Source organism: Manis pentadactyla, chromosome 2 (assembly GCF_030020395.1).
Source record: "Manis pentadactyla isolate mManPen7 chromosome 2, mManPen7.hap1, whole genome shotgun sequence".
Taxonomy (NCBI): domain Eukaryota; kingdom Metazoa; phylum Chordata; class Mammalia; order Pholidota; family Manidae; genus Manis; species Manis pentadactyla.
Window position 1 is genome coordinate 43,359,519 of NC_080020.1, and position 21,796 is coordinate 43,381,314.

The 21,796-nt window shown below is 36.6% G+C and overlaps 1 long non-coding RNA gene across 1 annotated transcript in view; it reads right to left on the reverse strand.

Annotated features, from left to right (window-relative positions):
- Positions 1-220: 220 nt before the first annotated feature.
- LOC118912019 (uncharacterized) overlaps positions 221-21,796 on the reverse strand; it is a 29,360-nt gene continuing 7,784 nt past the window's right edge. Inside the window, exon 3 of the long non-coding RNA XR_005024693.2 lies at positions 221-476. This is a non-coding gene — a long non-coding RNA (uncharacterized LOC118912019). The remainder of the gene's footprint in view (positions 477-21,796) is intronic.

Sequence of the window (21,796 nt, forward strand, 5' to 3'; positions counted from 1 at the left end):
TACAGTGAAAACAATCATGACAAGTGAATGTCTGCAGTGTTTTAACAATCCGAGTTTCCAAGGAAAAGGTAAGTAGGACTTCTCAGTCCATGGTCACAGATCTAACACAAGAACAGGATTAGGATATGGCAAGTAAGGTGGCTAGTGCATGAAAAATGAAGAAGGCACTCACTTTTAGGGCCATGACTTGCACAATCTTTAGGCCTGGCCCTGGTCTAACACTGCATTGAAAACATCCTCAAAGTCAAAGTGTTTGCTTCTTAAGCAGCCAGTATTGTAAAAAATTAAATGTCCTGAAAAATATGGACTTCCTTTTCTCTCCACTCACATTTGAAAGAAAAAATTAATAACTTAGTTGATTTTTGACATCTTGAGTGTAATTTTAATGTATCCCAGGTACAGTTTCCCAGAAAGTGGACTGAGCAAAGGTCCCACCTTCTTCCTAGCTATTTACTCTTCTCTTCTGGAATGTCATCCTGAAAAAGAGATTATCTGGGTCAGTGTGTGGGTTTGTAGGAGGAGTAGACAGAGTTTTCATAAGTCTTTAAATGCTGAAATATTAAGCTTTGAACTTTCATATGGTTTCACAGGTAATTTACCTTCTTCCTTTGGCTGCAGTGACAGCAACATAATCATTTGTGAAGTTAACTGGCTTAGGAAGGCAGTATGACATTGGTCCAGAGTGAAATGAAACATCCAACCCAGAGTGGTATTTGCCTATTTTCCTGAAATGCCCCAGAATGACACTACCGGTTATTTATAGAAGACATTCATTCTGACTTGTCAGTGACTATAAATAATTTTGAGTATCATCTCTAGGAAAAACTAAGACTAGGTCTCAATGGATAGTTTCATGCATAGTCTAACCAGTTGAGCTAATAATACCTACAGATACTAAAAATGATAGTTTAGTCCTCAACTGCATGGCATACCACTAGATGGCGATAGTTCCTGATGTCATACACCAAGCTGGTATCTCCCCAAACATGATGCATATTTAAGGTCAGGCCTTCATTATCAAGGGAAAAGGATGCCAGATTAAGGCCACATGAAGTAGATCAACTAAAAATGGGGTCCAAAATTTCATATTAAATAGGGGGAAGAAACGTGATTAGGGATTTATCTTACAAAATGATTTTTTTAATGAAAGTACTTCCATTTTTATATTGACAATTTATAAAATTAAAGTTCTAATCATAACTTCCAATTATTAAGATAAAGAATGAATCACCTTTTGATTGTGCTTATAGAGATAAAGTATCTTTAAGAAATGTTTTGGGAACCTAACACAATATCCTTTATTCCAAGACTTACAATGTGAGCACTATTTTTGGGATAAGTATCTAGGGTATTTAACCCCTTTTTTCCCCAAGGATATCTCTCAGTTCCTTGATAGGCAAATTATTCCCTTTGGAAATTTTAACATTTCTGTCTGTTTTGTTTCCATTTGTTAACTGGTCTACTCATTAATCTATGATTTTTGTAGGAATCAAATTCTCTAAATATCATTTTCATCACTACCATTGTATCTTGCTGCAGTAGACAGAATTTTAAGATAGACCCAAGATTCCTACCTGCTGGTGTATACAAACTGTATAATTCCCTCCTGAGTGTGGGTAGGAACTGTAAATATTATTGAATAGTCAATCTTGTAATCACGTTATGTTATATGAGACTGTGTCATAGCAGATTGGAGTCAGATTATCCTGTTGGTCTTGAAGAAGCAAATAGCCATGTGTGAACTGCTTATGGAGGGACATGTGGCATGGACCTGAGGGTACCCTGTAGGAGCTAAGAGGTGTCCCTGCTGACAGCAAGCAAGAAAATGATGACTTTAGTATTATTATCACCAGGAACTGAATCCTTCCAACCACTAGTGAACTTGAAAGAAGACCCCCAACCCTCAAATGAGACCATAATCCTAACCAATACTGTAAGTTTTTAGCAGAGAACCTAGTTAGCCCATGCCAGGACTCTTGCCCCACAGAAACTGTGAGATAATAAATTAATATTGTTTTAAGCTGCTAAGTTTGTGGCAATTTCTTACGTAGCAAGAGAAAACTAATACAGTTGCATTCTTCAAATATTTATATTATTCAGCCAAATGCTTACAGACTCAATAAAAAAAATTGACAGAATTGTTGGTGAAAAGTATTCAGAAAGACAGATTCTACTATTAAGAGGAATGGATTTTTGAGTGAGGATAAAAACTACAAAGAGTCAGCTCATTAGTGAATATTTTATTGCATATCTAAATTCTATGATGATTTTTGCTTCTTCAAGCAACCCCGTAACTGTAAGACAAGGGACACTTTGGAAAATAAGGATTCCTTCCCCACAGTTAAGATAGAATCTCTAGCCTCAAAAATTTTTGATATATAATTCCAGTAATAGTAAAATGGTGTTTAAGACCATCCTTTTTCCTGTTCCTGCTCCTTTCCCCTCCCTTTCACAGATCATGATTCCAAAGGCACTCTTTAATAAGCATCTTTCATAATAAACTCCGTTTTAGAGTCCTCAGAGTCAGCGTCCTAAGAAACCCCATCTACAAACCCAAACTTCAATAATGAAGTCACCTGCACTATAGTCCAAAAGGTCTAGCATATACACACATATATATGTACATATGTATGTGGGGCAGAGACAGAAAGAAGACAAATGTGGAAAAATGTTAGAAGTTGGTTTATACTGGTAAAGTATATATAGGTTTTCATTGTACTCTTTTTTCAAATTTTCTAGTTTTGAATTTTTTCAAAATAAAAGGAGAAAAGTAGACAAAGAGAAAAGATGCATTACTAACAAAGAGACAAAATATGATAATGACTTCTCAAAATTAACAATGGAAGTCAGAAAACAATGGAAGTGTATCTGGAGAACACTAAAAAAATAACTATCAATCTATAATTCAATGCCAAACAAAAATATTCTTTAAAAATGAAGGCAAATACTTCCATACAAATATTAAAAGAATCTATCATCAGCAGACTCACTATAAAAGAAATAATATAGTAAGTTATTCAAGTTGAAGGGAAATTATCCCAAATAGAAGTATGGAGATCTAGGAAGAAATGAAGAACAATAGTAAATATGTGAATAAATATATATAGATATTAACTTAATGAAACAGCAATAATAATTTATTGGGGAGATAGTTTGGATTAAAATGTAGAAACTTAAAATCTCTCACCTGACTCTCTGGCAATTTCCTAATCACAACTGAACAAGAAAGAGACTAGAAAGACTAATGGTGTGTAGGACTAATGGGCAGAAGCCTACATTAGGCAGGCTAAACATGAAAGTGTGATGGGACTCTATCTTTATCCCCATAGCAAATTTGAAAGCAAAATATGGCAACCCCGAGTTATCTGCTTGAAAAGGACACTAGGACAGAGCACTTCAAATGACAGGAGACATGCATCATGCATTTAAACTATGAGTTTCAAACTCCTTCTCAGCTAAGTAGTCTACCTGGGTTTTGGGTAAGTAGTAGATTAAGTTTTCTTTCACGATTTCCCCCCTAGCACAGTGCACATTATTATAGGTATAATAATAACAACAATGGTAATAAGCAACGACAGTGAAGAAACAAATCTAAAATTATATACTCACAAACACACACAATTCCTACCCCAAACAAGGAAAAAAAAAAAAAGTAAGAAAACCTAAACAATACATAAATTTGTTCTTTTTTGAACAGTGAACCAGGGTTAGAGAGGGTTATGAAAGATTTAAACTCAGAGCTCTTAGGATGGGGAGCATTAAAAACAGTATTTTTACTATTACATTTGCTTTCTTTATATCTGGTTACTCAAATATTATTACATTACCCTATAGTGGTTTTCCCAGAAATTATAATATTCATTCTTAACATATTTAAATCTAATATAATGGGTACTTTGCCACTTCCCAAGAAAGTTTCAACACTTAAGTCCATTTATCTCTCTCCTGTCTTCTTTTTTTCTGTGCTACTGTGGTCAGGTATATATCCCATTAGATATATTTGTCCAGTTTGTTATTGGGTTACCTTTTTTCCTTACTGATCTGTGGAAACTTTTTAATTTTTAATATTTTGGATGTTATTCCTTTTTCAGTTTTACATTGCAAATATTTTCTTAGTCTATGCTCTCATTTTTATAAAACAGCTTTATTGAGGTATAATTAACATATAATCAACTACATATATTTCATGTGTACAATCTGATGAGTTTTGACATATCTATACACCTGTGAAACCTTCAACACAATCAAGATACTGAACACACGCATCATCCCCCAAAGTTCCTTCATACTGCTGTGTTGTCCATTCCCCTTCATATATCCCACTCTACCCCCATCTTCAGGAACCCACTGGCATGTTTCTTGCCTCTATAGGTTATTTGTATTTTCTAGGATTTAACATAAAAGGAATCATACAATATGTACTCTTTTTTGCCTGGCTTTTTTTACTCAGTATAATTGAGATTTAGCCATACTGTTGCCTCATTCCTTTTTATTGTTTTTCTGAGTAGTATCCATTGTATGAACATACTAATGTTTTTACAGGTTGGTAGACATTTGGATTGCTACTACTTGGTACTTGTTTTCTTTTTAGCAGTCTTTTTAACTTTACCCATTCTAGTGGGTGTAGTTCATATTTCCCTGATGACTAATGTTATTGAGTACCTTTTTGTTTGCTTATTAACCAAAGTATCTGTTTGTATCTTTTGCCCATTTTTAATTGTGTTGTTTGCCTTCTTATTGTTGAACTGTAAGAATTCTTTGTATATTCTGATACAAACTCTTTCAACATATAAGTGCATAGTGAATATTTTTTTCCCCAGACTCTAACTTGTCTTTCAAACAAAAGTTTTGTTTTGTTTTATTTTTGCCCTGCACACTCTGGCAGCAGCAAACCACGTTCTGAGGGTTTGTTAAGTAAATCCCAGAATCTGAGCTCAATTGTTTATGCTATTATTTGAACAATTACTCTTCTGTTTCCATCAGTGAAGTAATTGTGCAACATCCCCCTGATGTCAAATAAAATACTGCCTAGAACAGCACAAAAGGCCCTTAGTTCACTGTCATAAAGTTGTTGGCTTTATAATATAAGCCTCTCAAAAGTAGCCAGGTCATCATGTTGAAAATCTGCAACTGATTTAAAGCTCACAAGTTATTAGCCCTAATTAATAAAATGAGCTCATCCTCCAAAAGGCAGTTTCAGAGACTATCAGAAAGCAAAGACACTCTTAACTTGCTGCACTTAAAGCTGCTACTGATGCGTTTAGCTGCCTGAGACCTGTGTCAAAGCAGTTCACTTTGTTACCAGGGTCCTGCAAATTTTCATCTGCAACATCACTGATTTCATGCCTGATCCACATGACTGTCCTTCTAAATTTAGTCAGTGTCCCAAATGTCCCTCCAATGAGCCAACTAAAAGTATTTGCTCTCTGGCATCAACTGCAACACAACAGTAGGAAGGGAATCAGAAAAGAGCAAAAGCAAGGTGGGCGAGAAGAACATCATTCTCCAGAGACTAAGTTCTATAAGGCAGAACAAGATGACCCTGGGGGAATTATCAGAAACTCCCCAAGGAGAAAACTCCACTTTAATGAAAGACACAAATCCATTTTTCTGTAATAACATTGATGATAATTTGAAGTGTAATGCAATGTTAACTGGCATTGTTTTTCCTCCCTCCAGACTTCCTTTGCTGCACTCACTGCCCACAGAATAGGCATCTAAGAGCAAAAATGCAAATAGTGACAAAAGAATTTATCTCTTGGATTTTGAGTTTTAAAGATGAGGAGCTAGGCCTACAGAACAAAGGGAGTTTTCCCTCCCCACTTCCACATCCTCTCCCTTTAAGCACTCTAACAAGATAACAATTCTCTGAGCTGGTATTCTCAGTTAAAATAAAGATCCATGATGACTAAAGGTAGTTAGTGATGCAGCGTCATATTCTAGATTAGAAGGAAAAAAATAACCTATAAAGGACATTGCTAGGATGACTGGAAATTTTTTAATACAGATGTATATTAGTAATACTGGTAAAAGAATGTGTCAACACTAAATCCCCAAATGTGATAAGGTAAAAGAATGCCTTGTTGAGGGGAGATACATGCTGAAGTATTTCAGGGTTAAAACGGCATGATAAAGGCAACTAACTCTCCATTGATTCAAGAAAAGAAGTATGTGTGCTGTGTTTGTGTGTGTATGTGTGTGTGTGTGTGTGTGTGTGTGTGTGTGTGAGAGAGAGAAGACAGATAAAGTAAATGAGAGAAAAAGTTAACACGGGTGTATCTAGATACAAAGGTGTACGATGTTCATTACATTAGCCTTACTTTTCTGAAGGTTGGGTTTTCCAAAATGAACATACTTTCTGAGGTGGGAGAAAAGAGACAGAATCAGAAAGGACAGCAAAATGGTGAAATGTTGATTAGGGGTTCTCAGCAAAGGGTCTCATTTGCTGCAAAAAGGAAAATGATGCAATGTCAGATGTGATAATAGAGAGCACTTGTACCCTACTTCCCACCTGGATTCATGGGAGGCAGTGGACTTGCCTGGATGAATAAGGTAAAGAGGGCTGCATGAAGTGTAGAGGGCCAAGAGGGCTTAAGACAATCACACGTATCACCAAAGCAGAGCAGAGCAGCTGAACTTTGCATTGCTTCCAAGTACTTCAGAGGACTTTGTAAATTGCCATTAGTGGGCTCATCTCCCTGATGTCATGTTGCTATCTGCCAATCCAGGAAGGATGGAGAAAGGAAACTCTCAACTTACCGAGTTTAAAACCGGAAATACTGAGTTTACCCATAAATCATTAAGTTTAGGTTTTATGCCACTCATCAGAATGAGGGCTTGACATTGAAATGGGGTTTAGTGCTTTAAAAAAAACGAAGTGTTTGTTACATTTCTTACCCACCTGTATTTCTGTGGTCTGAGAGTCTATAACTACAACATTATTTTCTAACAAACAGATGTTGCTTTGACATTGGTATCTAATTCGAAACTTTAGGCATTGGTAACTTAATCTGTATTACGTTCCTAAAGAGTCTCTGTGATTACCATTAATGAACCAGGGTAAAGAAGAGAGGAGACTTCACATTTATGAATACCTATATGAAGACTCAGCTTGTTGCCTTTCATTAGCCAAATTCCTCATTTGGGGAGTGTTTTCTATCAAAATGACAAACACTTTTAAAGTGACAAATACTTTCAAAAAGCAGTGTGTGGAAAGACTTTCTAAAATTAAAATCTAATTTTGGTGATTACACCATTGCTTCTTTAAGCTCAGGCAAGGCACCTTGTGTATTCATAAAATTCTGGAAGAATTTTACAGCTACAATTATCAGCCTAAACTGTGTTTTAAATATCAGCCCTCTTTAAAAAAGCTCAGAAATATTTCTTGTAGTCTGTGTCATTAAGCTAGGTTTTTACTTGGCAGCACTCAAGGTGGAGATTCTTGCAACATTAAGATAACAATCTCTTCTCTGTAGATTTTTAGTATCTTGGGAATTCAAAGATCAAGTTGCTTAGAGACCCCAAGGAATTTGCAGAAAAAGCAAACTCTAATCTTGACATCTGTAATTAATGTTTTATCTTACTCTGAAAATTCATTTTGCTGGCAGCTTAGTTGCTCTCTGGAGCTGAATAATGCTCTTGCTACACCACATCCCACATGACTTTCCATCCAAAGAGTGGGTGGAAGCCTCAGGCTATCTATGGGTTCTTCTCTCTTGGACACAGTGTCAAGATCTTGCTCTTATAATATAGCATTTGCAGATGGCTAGGTTTCCCTTCAATCAAGCTCCCTGCAGGTTTCCTAAGCAAGGCTAACACTGCCCTGGTTTCAATGCTTTCTATATCAGGGTCTCAGACCATTATGTATGCATGCATAGAGCACCGAATCAGTTGAAGGTTGTGAAAACATTAATTTAACATATTATGCAGTGAAGTATGAAAATAGCTGTATAATTCTGGCACTATTTTAAAAATTACATCTTTTCCTCAGGAACCTGGACCATTGGCCTCTCAGGCTAAAGCAAGTTATGTAAACCTAACATGTGTATACACACACACACACACACACACACACACACACATAAATATGAATTTTATCATAACTACCGTACTAGTTCTAATTGTTCCAATATTTTCCCACACATTTGTATTATATCTTATTATAACTCTTCTGACTGAGGTGCACAAATGCTTGGCTAATGCACAAATCAGTACCATTGCCAAAACTGAAAAGAGAATACATCTTCCATCTTACACTTAAAAGGCAATTTATCGACTTGACTAAGTAGCCAAAGTAATTAGAGAGAGCAACATAGTCATCCTTTTATTCATTCAACAGTAAATTATTGAATGCCTACTCTGGAGCCTGGCATCTTGTGGAGTGGGTCCCACTGCCCTTAATCTAACATGCTAGTAAGGGGAGAGACAGTGAACAAGGAACACAATTAATGAAGTAATGGTCAGATGGTAATAAGAGTCTAGAAGAAACCAATATAGAGTGGTGTCTTAGAGCAGCTGTAGGGCTTCCTCAAATTGAAGGATCAGGAAATATTCCACTGGAGGCGACTTTTGAGCTGAGAGCTGATGCACAAGTATTTAGGATATAGCTGTATTCTGATTTTTTCTGATTATTTCATGGCTTGGTCAGGAGAAAAAGATCTCCTTGGTACAAATTCAAATGAAGTTATTAGAACAGACATCTTGTGGATGGAGCTCTATATTATACTCTCAGTGTCTACTGTCTTCCTTTTAAAGCTTCATTCTAAAATAATATTATACCACTGGAATCTGCTTTAGAAATATAGGTGGCAAGCCCAGGCTAATTAGTTGTGAGTGATACAGAAATTCCAAAAAGATGTTCCAGCAGACACTGAGCTGGGCTTTAGACAGAACAATGAGTTCATTGCTGTGCTGGCTGCCACAGACTTGCATATCTCAGCCTCTATCAGTGACCAAAATCATTCAACAAAATGACTCTTTAAGTGCTTATGATGAACAGCTACCAACATACCCAGGCACACATTCTTCCATTCATATCTTCTGCAAATTCATCAGCCAGCAGTTCCCACGCTCTGGGTAAGGAACAGACATATTTCTTGTCAAGCAGATTATCTATTGAGGAGTTGTAGGATGTTCATAGTCTATCATCTTGTACTTCATATACCTTATGACTTATGGCTTGTAGTCAACAGAAATGGCCACCTGAAGGTATCACCATACAAAGTTCTAAACATGTTTATAATAGAAAATAACCACTAGTAGTATAACCTTTGGCTAATAATTGTTCCTCCCTAAATACTACTTTTTTATGATGTAAAATGAAGAACTTTAATCAGATGAACTCTAATCTAACTGTTGTAATTTTTGTTCTAATTTTAGTTTTCTAGGATTCCATGAACATGATTCAAACAGTACTTCTTTGCAAGGTAAGATGGAAAACATTTTTTTTTAATGTGGGAAAGAAGAATGCCTCAGCATTTTGAGTACTGTGTCCATTGGGAATATGCTTGGCTGTGACTAATAAGAGTTAACATTGTCTTAAACAAATACAGTTTCCTTTATCCAATAAACAAGAAGTCTGGAGATAGGCTTCAGCTGACTTAAGTTCAGCAGCACCACATATTAGGATCAGACTATCGATTTCTTGGTCCTGCCCTCACTCGTAGCCTCATGTTCACAAAATGGCTGCCACAACTACAAAAATCATGCTCTCACAACTGGCTGACTAGCTCAGGGGACAGGGAGCAGTGACAGGTTTGGTCTTTCTACCAAAAAAAAAATGTATTTTGTAGAAGCTCCTGCAGCAGTCAGCCACTTTGGTTTCTTGGGTCACATGGCCAACTATAGGTCCAAGGATAGCTATCAAAATGAGTATGCAGCTTCTCCAGCCTGTTGAGTAGAATCCATTGAATGGCTCTTGGGTTAACCAAGTAACCACATCTATCATTTCATTATTATATCTTTATCCCTACGTATCTCCTTAATTACGACTCCCAGGACAGTTATATTTAGGGTTTCACTAAAACACATATGTGGAACCAATATTAAACTATTGAATGATTGAAATTTAGGAAGGTACTGGCTTGTAGGAAATGTTAGTAGGGAAAACCTACCCACTGAGTCAAACAGGAATGCTTAAACATTTGTCAAAACAAATTAAGGCTAAAAGTCCAATAAAAAAAAAACCTCTGATTATAAAAGACATATCAGCTTATTGAACATGAATTTAGATCATAAGGAATTATAAAGAAGAAAGGGAAAATCATTTAAAAGTAACTTCTGATATAATACATTTGGTATATGTCTCTTCAAATGTTTTTCTAAGCATTCTACATATACTCTTCCTTCCTCTACTCCATTCATTCTGTAAATATGGCAGGTTCTTCTGAAATCTATTTCCCTCAACTGAATATATCCCTATCCATTTTCTGTATAGCTGCTATTTTATATTCCATACATAGGGGTTAATAGTACAACTCAAGCCAGACTGCCTGGGTGTCACCCCCAGCTCTACCACTTACCAGCTGCACAACTTTGGGGCAAATTAGTTGACCTCTTTATGCCTCACTTTCCTTATCTTTAAAATGAAAATGTTACCGATGCAGAGGATTGTTGTGAAAATTACATGAATTAATCCCTATAATGGATTTAGTTTAGTGGCAGGCAAATAGTAACTGCTCAGTAAATGTCAGCTGTTTTTATTTTATGGAAATACATTGAGTAATTTAATTAATCCTGAATTGGTGGATATTAGTATTGTTTTTAAATATTTGATTTTATAAATGGCTCATCCAATAATATCCTTGGAGATATCTTTGGACACAAGTCCAATAATTTCCTAAGAATATATTTCCTCATATATAATTGCTGGAACCAAGACGTCCAACTTAAAAAATGTGATACTTGTTTCTAAGCTGCCCTTCAGAAAACTTTCTCCAGGCCATGTGGGAGTGCTTCTTTTTGTGTCTAAGATCACCTGCTTTTCCACACCATTTCCCACACTCGATATTAATTTTTGCCAAACTGGCGAGTGAAAAATCTCATTACTCTTAATTTGCATTTCTCTGATCAGTAAAAGAGTTAAAAACTTTAAAAATAGTTTAACCATTCACATTGCTTTTTTTTATAATGAATTACTTGACTGTTTCCTTTGAGGCTTAACTGATTTTTTGTTGTTGCAGGTAGTAGTTGGCCTATATGCTGTTTAAATTAAAGACCCCAGTGGCGAAAGTGAGTCTGATAATTTTCCAAATACTTCTTTTTGCATTCTCAATGATTGCTACCAAATTTTTCTCAGCATAAAATATCTAGTTAAGAGAAACTTTCAGCATTTGTGAAATGTGGTTCTCAGAAAGACCTATAAAGAAGGACAGAGTGAAAAAGTGTGTGGGGTTGCAGGCCTGGGGGGACAAAGAAAAAGTTATTTTAAATAAGAATGAGGTGCTGAATTATCTACTTGATTATTTAAAAAATTTGATTATATTTTGATTTGTCCCAAATTGCCAAAGACAAAGGATAGGACCCTACTGTTTTGCTAACTGTTCCTGATATACAATATATCTTTGGAGGGGATATAAATCACTTAAGGCAGATTTTCAAAACTCTTTCCGAAGACCACTTGCTTCAGCATTACTTGGAGAGCTTAAGCATCTGAATCTGGAGTCTCTAAAGATATAGAATAGACAGTTCTATCTTTTAAAGGCCCTCTCCCGGGAATTCTTACACACTATTGTTGGAAGAATTTTGGGAGATGCCAGTTTATTAACATTAGCTCATTCAACTGTTCATCCATTAATTCAAAAAGCAATTAAAATAATTACTGAGCAACTTCTTTGTGCAGCCACTGTTCTGGTGATGTAACAAAGTCTGTGTTCTAATGGAGCCTATATTAAAATGGAGGAAGGCAAAAAATAAATAAATATGTATTATTATGCTAGATGGTAAGTGCTATTACAAAGAATAAAGCAAAGTAAGGGGAAAGGGAGTGATAAGTGATGTAGAGTGGGTACTACATTATATTTATTAGTAATCAATACATTTCATTTATCTCTCTTAAAAATAATAAAGTTACTTTAATATCAATTTTAGAGGCATTCAATTTCTCAAGTCACCTAAGTTTGGGGTTGATTCTCTAGTCTTCAGGATATCCTTGCCCCTTCTATCCTTGCCTATTCCTGGAGAATACCAGACCGTATGCATTAGCAAGACAGGGACTCTGGCCAAAGGGCTAGTCATCTACACTGATAAGATCAAGTGTGTGGTAAACAGCATAGACAACAATCAAGCAGTGGTAAAATATGAACCAAAGCAATTACAGTCCATACAAGGCTAATAAATTGTCAACTACAATATTAAAGAAAGGCATAGCTAAGTCATGTACAAGCATCTGTCACATCAGATAGCGCCAGCAGCATGGTAAGGTTCAGCTAAAGGTTCTGCTGGGGAGCTGCCGACTTCCTGAGCATACTATCGCCCAGTGCTTGGCATAAAGGAAGGTCTGGCATGGAAGTGGGAAGAATAAGCTAAAAGTTTTGAAAGCCTTGAAAGAGATCTGGTTAAACCAAACACTGGTTTAGAAACTTTTAGCATCTAAATCTGAAATCTAGCCAGTAACCCATATCAACAGTTCTTCCTCATTCACCAGTACCTGGAACAGCAATAGCAATGGAAACGAATGCTTGGAAAATGGTCATAATCAGATTCTTAGCCAGTTAGAACTGACTCTGCAGCCATGGGGATGCAAGTAAGATTCTGCTCAGCCAAGTCAGAGTTTCTTAACTTGTTCTATGCATTGACTGGCCCATGAGCCTCCACGATTTAAGCAAACTTTTATTTGTGTGTGTGTGTGAGTATATTTGCGTGTGTGACCAAGGGGGGCTGTGTACATGTGTATTCTTTTGGCTAGGAATAAGATTTTCAGATTTTACCAGATTTTCAAAGGAGATTGTGATCCAATAATGCTTGGACCAAGGATCAGCATTCCTTGGACCACAAGTGAGAATACCTAATTCAACCACAGAAGGCTTTTAGTTAAGATAAATGTTATGAAATACTATTTCCATGCTGACCTTAACACACTGACATTCTCCTTCAGAGTTACAAAATATCTCAGGCCTTGTGAGTTCAGTCCCTTGGACAGGATGGTAAAAGCGGCATGTTTGTTATATAAGAAAACCAGTGTTAGACACTTTTAAAAACATATCACTGTGTTAGGTATTTATTGCTGCAAAATAAACCACTTAGTAGTGTTATTTACTCATGATTCTGTAAGGTCAGCAAGTTGGACTGGGCTCAGCTAGATGATTATTTTGGATTTGGAACCCTACAATATCACTTTTGCCACATGTATTCAAAAGACCAGAAACAGACCATAGCCTAATGGGAAGAACTGCAAAGTTACATTGCACACAGAAGAACAATTGTGGCCATCTTGAAAACCTCTACACCTCCATGCTGAAGAATTTATGGTTAAAATACTACGATGTCTGTAATTTGCTCCAAAAGTACCAGGAAGAAACTTGATGGACAATAGTTGAAATAAAAATGGCAAAAAGTGATCATTGTAAAATGCTTGATGATGAGCATATGGGGTTATTACTTACATTAGTCCCTCTAGAATTTCTTTCAGGTTTTGTTTTTTTTTTGGATTTCCATCTTTTCCATTTACATTACCCATCTCTTCTTGCATGCTGTCTACTTTATCCATGAGAACTCTTAGCATATCAATTATAGCTGTTTTAAATTCCAGGTCTGATAATGATGATTCCAATATACTTGCCATGTCTGGTTTGTTAGCTTGCTCTGTCTCTTCAAATTGTATGAGGTGTTTTTTGTGTTTTTATTTTCGTTTTTACTTTTGGTATGCCTTTGATAGACAGACACAATGTTCCAGGCTAAAGGTTCGGTTGTAAATGGGCCTTTAGTAATGTGGTGCTGAAATGTCAGGAGAGGGGAAATGCTCTGTAGTCCTATAATCAGGTCTCAGTCTTTTAGTGAGCCCATGTCTCTGGATCGTGAACTTCAAAAGTTTTTCTCAGTGTTTTCCCGCTCCACTTAGGTGGGACAGGATAGCTGCCTGGAGTTGGGTAATTCCCTTTTCCTGCTCAGTTAGGCTCTGATGATACACCAAGTTTGGCTCTGGTTAACTAGCTTTTCCTGAGGGTAGGTCTTGTTAAGAACAGGGTGCTCTGCTTTATTTTAAAATGGTTCCCTTTCTCCTCTCACTGCTAGAAGCATGATAGGATTTTTCTCCCATATTTACTATGGACAGCTGGTCAAACTACTGAAGGTAAATCCCACAATATTTTGGGGCCCCCCCATCCCTAGGTCCCCCTGAGGTTTTTAAGGACAGTGTGCCTGGAGTCTTCCCCTCTGTAAAAGAGTTGTTAATTTTTTAGTCTGTCCAGCTTTTTACTTGTTAGGATGGAGTGGTGACTTCCAAGCTCCTTACATGTAGAACCAGAAATTGAAGTCACATTAGTCACTACTTTTGTGTGTGTTTGCAATTTTTTAAATAAAGAGGTTAAAATTAGATTAATAAAACACACACTCTCAATCCTTACAATAACTCTCCTCTCCCCTATACATGGGAACACTGAGATAGGGAGCAGTCACAGGACTGGCCTTTTTAAAGATTACACATTTCATAATAGTGGCTAATATTTACTAAAGACATAGAATGTGCCAGCACCTTTCCAATCATACTGTGTATCTCATTTAATGCTCATAAAACTATGTACCAGGTGGTATTATTATCTCCATTTTGTGATGAGAAAACAGAAATATGGGGAGTTTTCACAGGGGCACAAAGTAATGAAAGCAAGATTTGGATCCACGAAATGTGGCTCTAAAGCCTCCACTCTTAAGACTACTCCCAATAAAGAAGTAAAACAGAGATTAGAATCAAAATTTGTCTGTCTTCAGCGGCAGGACTTACCATCCCACAGAGGCAGGCTGGGGCTTTCAAGGCAGGGTGCTTCCCCAGTCTTGTACTTTCAGTCCACTGCCTGTCCAGGTTTCTCCCTTCCAAATGTGCACATTGTGCTGCATATTAATACCCCCTACTCAATCAGGGATCTGACTAAATTGTACAACCCATTTCCTAATGGAGAAACTCTCTCATTTTCTTTTATTAAATAATATAATGTATCTCTAAGTTCTTCATAAACTGCAAGGTAATATGAAGAATAAATTCATTCTCCAACTTTAGTAGCCTTTTCAACTAATTACTTGATAAGTTATTTTTAAGGATTTTCAAAAGAAATTAAAACCTGTGGTAAGGTTCCCCTTTGGAATTTTCCTTACCAACATCTGCAACTGTGTTTTATACCTTGTCATTGTCAGGTTAGAAGCAAGAAGAGTGTGAGTAAGGGGTAATTTTGACTATGAAAGTTTGTTTCCAGGAATGACCTGAGAAGAAACGCATGGAGCAGCCTGAGATTTTTCAATTACTTGTCCTTCTAAATGAGGTGCCCTTTGACACTTCGAAGCATATCCTTGTGTGTCAGATCCTCAGTCATCCCAGCCTGAAGCCATAGCTGATCACTCCTGACTCTGAAGAAGAGAGAATGTCAAATTTATCAAAATACTACTAGGGAAACAGGATGAAGGGGATTTCATGTCTGTGTCATGTGAAGTCACTGGGCCTTCCCAGGAGGTCTCTTTTGTCCAATTCTATCAGCAGCGGAAGTGCCACATCTCAACTATAACAGGAAGATCTACAGATGCAGAATAGGGTTTGTGTATGTGTGTTGGGTGGTGGTGGTTAATGCTGATTTAGAAGTTAAAAGAGGAAGTGAAACACACCAGAATGTTTAAAAAGAGTAGTGCCTCAAAGAGTTAATTGCTGAGACAAAAACTTGAAGCAATATTTTATTGAGATTTAGAATTAAAATATTTTCCCTGGGATCCTGTAATATCCTTTTGTAAAAATGGCTTGTGTCCCTTCCATGATAAAGGAAAAGTAAGTAAAATAGTGCCTTCCTCACAGACAAAAAACATTGAATCTAGTTGTCAGTACTATTCTCCCAAGCATCTGAACTTGGCAGAGGGACATAAAGAACTGACGACAGTAATTGATCAATCAACACTGAGCTTTGCAATGTTCTCTGATGCTTCATCTTCTTAAAAAAATTAATTAAGGAGCATAAGGAAGTAGAATGAGCCTTATTTTAAAACAATATTTTCAAAATACAGAGAAGGAGAGGGAGAGGTCGAAGAGTAAAGAGAGCAAGGCCAGCTTCTTACAGAGAAGCTCCTTAATCACCCAGGTCCCAAACACAGTCGATTACAACAACACATAAAACAGTCAAATATTTAATAAAAACACAGTTGGAACTTGACCTCCAATACTTGAAGGTGCTTTGTATGTATCAGGTTTCCCAGAAACAGGAGCCATAAAAACAGATTATTTATAAAGAAGCGTTTTCTCTCTATATCCAAGTAAACCCTTCCCCTGGTAACCACACAGCTGTTGCAGTTCCCTCTGGGAGAGACATTGGGTGCTAACTTTCCTTTCTTTGAGTTCCCTAACACTAGACAAAGATAAATCAAAATTAGAATTCTCCTTAGCTTTCAGAATTCTCAAGAAGATAAAAATCCATACTAGAAGATTGGGCTAAGTCAAGTAGCCAGATACTGTTAAGGGATCATAATTGAGAAAGTTGGGACTGCTAGATTTTAATTTTAAAGTTAAGTGTTATTCAGCCTGGAACATGCTGCAGGTCACAGCTCTAAGCACATGCCCCTTGCAATCATGGCCACCAGACATTTTTCTTTCACTGTGGGAAAGTGTCAAATCCTTTTTGTTTGAATGTGTACATTTGAGTCACAGGAAACGGTCTTTACATCCCACTCATAAGAGTGAATGAGGTGTGATAACATTTTAATTTCACATAGATGTTTCATGTCTTTATTAGACTGGATTTGCTTTGTCTCTTTTATATAACTAAAAATTCTAACAATTATAAAGGTGATAGAGATTCATTATGGAAAATTTGGACATACATATAATGAAAGGAAAGAAATAGGGGAAGCCATCTAGTCTTGCAAAGAAACTATTTTTAGCATTTCTTCTTGTTTGGAAGCTTTTCTTATTAAAATACGAATTATAAATTTTTCATTACTAAGGGTCATCATATTTCAAAAAAGTACCTAGGAAATGATTTATAATGCCAATATAAATAATTCTGATAATTATAAAATAAATATATAGTTATAACAATGTTATAATAATTTTATTGTAAATAATACTTTTAGAACAAACAATAAAACTAAGAAATAAGCCTGAAACCATATTTATATAATCAGGCAATAAAGGGTAATAAAAATAACACTGGCCTGGGTTAAAGTCAAAAGAGATAGATTTGAGTCCCAGCTTTGACACTAACCTAAAGCGTGATTAAGATTAAGTGGATTTACCTCTCTTAAATACAGTTTTATCTGTAAAATAAATGGGTCAAATTTTATCCCTAAGGTCCCTTCTTATGTTAAAGTGATCTGGTACTAGGTAGAATCAACAACATTTTTTTTGCTAGATTTCACCTGCACAGGCAATCACTTCTGAATATTCAAATTACCAATTTCTGTTTTTCATTTATGGATGAGCTTATTCAAATGGTCACTTTAATTCCCATCAAAGAAAACACAGCTAAAGAAGAAAATCAACTTGTTCTGTTAGTAATAAATTCATTCATGCTCTAAGCAGACTATAATAAATTGGACAGAAATGACATTTAGAGCTGCAATATAGTCAAGTTCTTTCCAAGCAAAGTTTCAGATAATCTCTAACAATAAGAACTCCATTTTTATAAAAGAGAAGAATCGTAGAATTAGCTTGATCGACATTGGAGCAATAATATAATCTAGTCTTGTCTAATGGCATGACTGGCAAATTCAAATGCACATAGAAACCATACATAAAGATAATATAAATGTCTCATTATATCTGATCCATTTCACAGAATGAACAAACCCAATGATAAAGTGACAGTGTCTGTGGTGAACTGGAAAACGTGTGTCCAGGAAATTACAAACACCGTTGGCGTGAGGAATGTAGGCACAGCATAGCCAAATCTTATGATTTTTCAGGAGAAACTGGCAACCTAGATTTTGGCTCAAAGTTCATGGTTTCTTTTTTTCCTGCACTCTGTGGGCCAAACAGTGGACCATCAATTTTCAAATCTCCAACTTATATAGAAAAATTGGCTTGTTCCATTTTCTGGAATGCGTGCTGCACAGACATGCCACTGACACATTCAGGCAAAAAGTGGGAGACCAAGCCAACCATCTGGGGATAGGAAAACTTAATCTATACTGCCCTAAAACAAGCCCAACATTTACACCCCCCAAGGGGATCAATTTTGAAAACATTTTCTCCAAATAGCTACATGTTTCTTCACCTATGAATAAAATAGCTGATGATGATTGTTTTATCAATAGGTGAAAAAACACGCAGCTCTTTGTTTTTCAGAATTGGCATTCTGAAAAGTAAATTAATTCCTTTTAAATGAATTTTGGGGGAAAAAGCCTCATTATCAATGAGTGTAATTTCCTTGAACTGACTTTAAACAGTAAGTTTATCCTAAAACCTCTGATCCCCCACCCCCACTTCTAGTCACAGAAAGGAGGTGAATCACGGAAAGAGATACTCCATGGCTTCGCTAATGTGTGGAACATTAGAACACTTGCCCCTCCCTCTTGTTCCTATGAAAACATCTGTGCAAAGTGGGCCCAGCTGGCTTGCAAATATGTTCCATGATGCAGGCCAGCCTTCAGCCCCTTCCTATCACCCTGTGTCTTGTCTCCTTTCTGCCAGTGTATATTTCCCTTTTAAACATCTAATGCTTAGTGAAAAAATCAAAGTTAACAGGTAAAAGTTAACATGCTTCACCTGTTTCACCTCCTTCTATTAGTAAACTTGGACCAGCAAAAGAGCATTTGACTTACTACCTCTTTGCTTATGTCCTCCGTGAAGGAAATTATGAGGGGTGCTCAAGAGTTGTATATCAAAATGTCAGGCTCCAATTTGGTAAAATTATTACAAAACCTGCTTTCTGGGAATTATCATGAAACCTCACTCTTTTCCCTTTGTATAAAGCCTGATATTGGCCAAGAAATACACCCAGCCACAAATTTTATTTTCAGTTCAAGGCCTATTTGGGATGGTGGGGAGGAAGGAAATATCAGAAATTAGCTAATGGTGAACAGTCCTTAGAGGATGAAGCTAAAAGACATCCAGACTTCTTGGGAAGCCTCTTGAGATTAGGAGGCTTTATAAGATTGCCGGGGACTTCTTACATATTTTCATTAGTTCAGACACATTATGCTATGAGAATAGTTTGACTTGGAAACTATCTCAGCTCCAGTCAGAGCAGTAAGCATCTAATATTCAGATAGATTAGGAAGAAATAACAATATAAAAAATACCAAAGAACAAAAATCTGAACTACCAGAAAGCCACAAAAAAAGGCTCAAAATGTCATTCCTTTTGAAAGCACAGAACTTGGATTCCTGGAACCAGAGCTTACATTCAGGATTCATGTCTTCATCTCTTTCTATATTGTCTTTTCTTGCACAGTGACATCCCTCTCCCCTATAGTCCTCTCCTGCTGGTTACCCAATGACACCCTAAGCAATGGGAAACTGTGGGTCTTCTTGGCTCACTGGAAGATTTTTAAGCAGTTTTCATTCCAAAACTGCTCATACCTTTTCATTTACCACCTTTGTAGTTAGAAGGGTAAGAGCTAAAAGACCACAAACCCCGAAGATTAAAAGGATGGACACCCCTACCCCCCACCAGAATTCAACTGCTTATTTTCCCATGAATGAGCATGCTCTCCCACCAATTAGTTTTGCCAGACCTAGGAAATAAAAATACACGACACCAGTTAAATCTGGATTTCAGATAAAAAGCAAATCTCCATTTATTATACATCCCAAATATTGCATGAACATACCTATAGTAAAAAAAAATTATTCATTGTTTAGATAAAATCTAATTTAACTGGCTGTCCTGTATTTTACTGGGCAACCCTACTACCAATGGATTCATAAAAATTGTTCAACTTTATAGCCTAGTGAACTAAGTAAAAAATCCATTCAACAAAGCTACTGAATAATAATTTTAAAATGTATAAAGCTCTTAACTGCCAGAACAAGGTGAAAAGGCCCACCATCCTACCTATTTATATGATCAGTTACCTCAGTGATTCTCCACCATGGCTGTACATTAGGGTCACTTGAGGAATGGCTAAGTGTTTCTGATTCTTACACCCTGCCCTAGACCAAATGAATCAGAATGGAATTTTTTAAGCGGCCCTGTAATTCTAATGGACAGTCAGGTTGAGAACCATTGAGCTAAAGAGGCAGTGAAGAAAAGCTGAAGTGTTAGGGTGTTTAACTGTTTTAACCCAGGTTCCTCAACTTGGCTGTACATTGCATTCTCCTGGGGAGTCTTTAAAAATTATTGATCCCTGGCACTCACCCCAAGACATTCCAATTTAATTACAGGTGGATACAGCCTGGGAAGTAGGAGTTGTACAAGTCCTCAGGTGTTTCTAATTTGGAAACCACTTCTCTGCCATTCTCCAGGTTTCAATTACTATAATCTTGAATGTAATTCCCAAAACTTCATCTCCTAGCCTATTCTATGAACCATGGAACTTTATAAATTAACCCAGCTTTTATTTGCAAATTCTATGTCTCAGAGTTCTGGGTTTGTTCCTGCCTGACTTCAAAAAATAACTAGCTTGATACAATTGTGAATGGAATTGTTTCCTGATTTCTCTTTCTGCTAGTTCATTGTTAGTGTATAGGAATGCAACAGATTTCTGTGTATTAATTTTGTATCCCGCAACTTTGCTGAATTCAGATATTAGATCTAATAGTTTTGGAGTGGATTCTTTAGGGAATATTATTTAGCCATAAGAAGAAAATAAATCCTACCATTTGCAACAACATAGATGGAGCTAGAGGGTATTATGCTCAGTGAAATAAGCCAGGCAGAGAAAGACAAGTATCAAATGATTTCACTCATCTGTGGTGTATAACCACAAAGAAAAAACTGAAGGAACAAAACAGCAGCAGACTCACAGAACCCAAGAATGGACTAACAGTTACTAAAGGGAAAGGGACTGGGGAGGATGGGTGGGAAGGGAGGCATAAGGGAGGGATAAGGAGGGATAAGGGAGGGATAATGGGGCATTACAATTAGCACACATAATGTAGGAGGGTGGGGACATGGGGAAGTAATGATTCCATAGCATCTTACTACGCTGACAGACAGTGACTGTAATGGGGTACATGGGGGGACTTGATAATAGGGGGAATCTGGTAACCAGAATGTTGAAGTAATTGTACATTAATAATATCAAAATAAAAAAATAATAACTAGCTTGAAGCTCTACTTAACTGAAGTATGGAGGAACAAAAAAGTCTAAACTATACTCTAAGTAAGGGTTTATTGTTTGGTAAATGTCCCTCCCACTAAATTCTAAATGCCTTGAGGACAGAGATTATTCACTTATAGTACCAAAACAAACTTAATAAGCAGTGCTACTCTCTTAGGATAAGAGTAGCACTGCTTATTTTGGGGGAACTAGGAATGAAATCAGAACTTCCAACCATATTTAAGAGTAGACTTGATGTTACTTTTTAAACTGATTTTTCCCATTAGCTGTGAGATTTAAATCCTATGAATGGGATGCCAGTTTTCAAGAACCTGACTCTGCCTCTATTTATAGTATGCCTATTAATTCCTTTGTCAGGAGTTTTACAGGTGGGAGGATTACAGTCACCA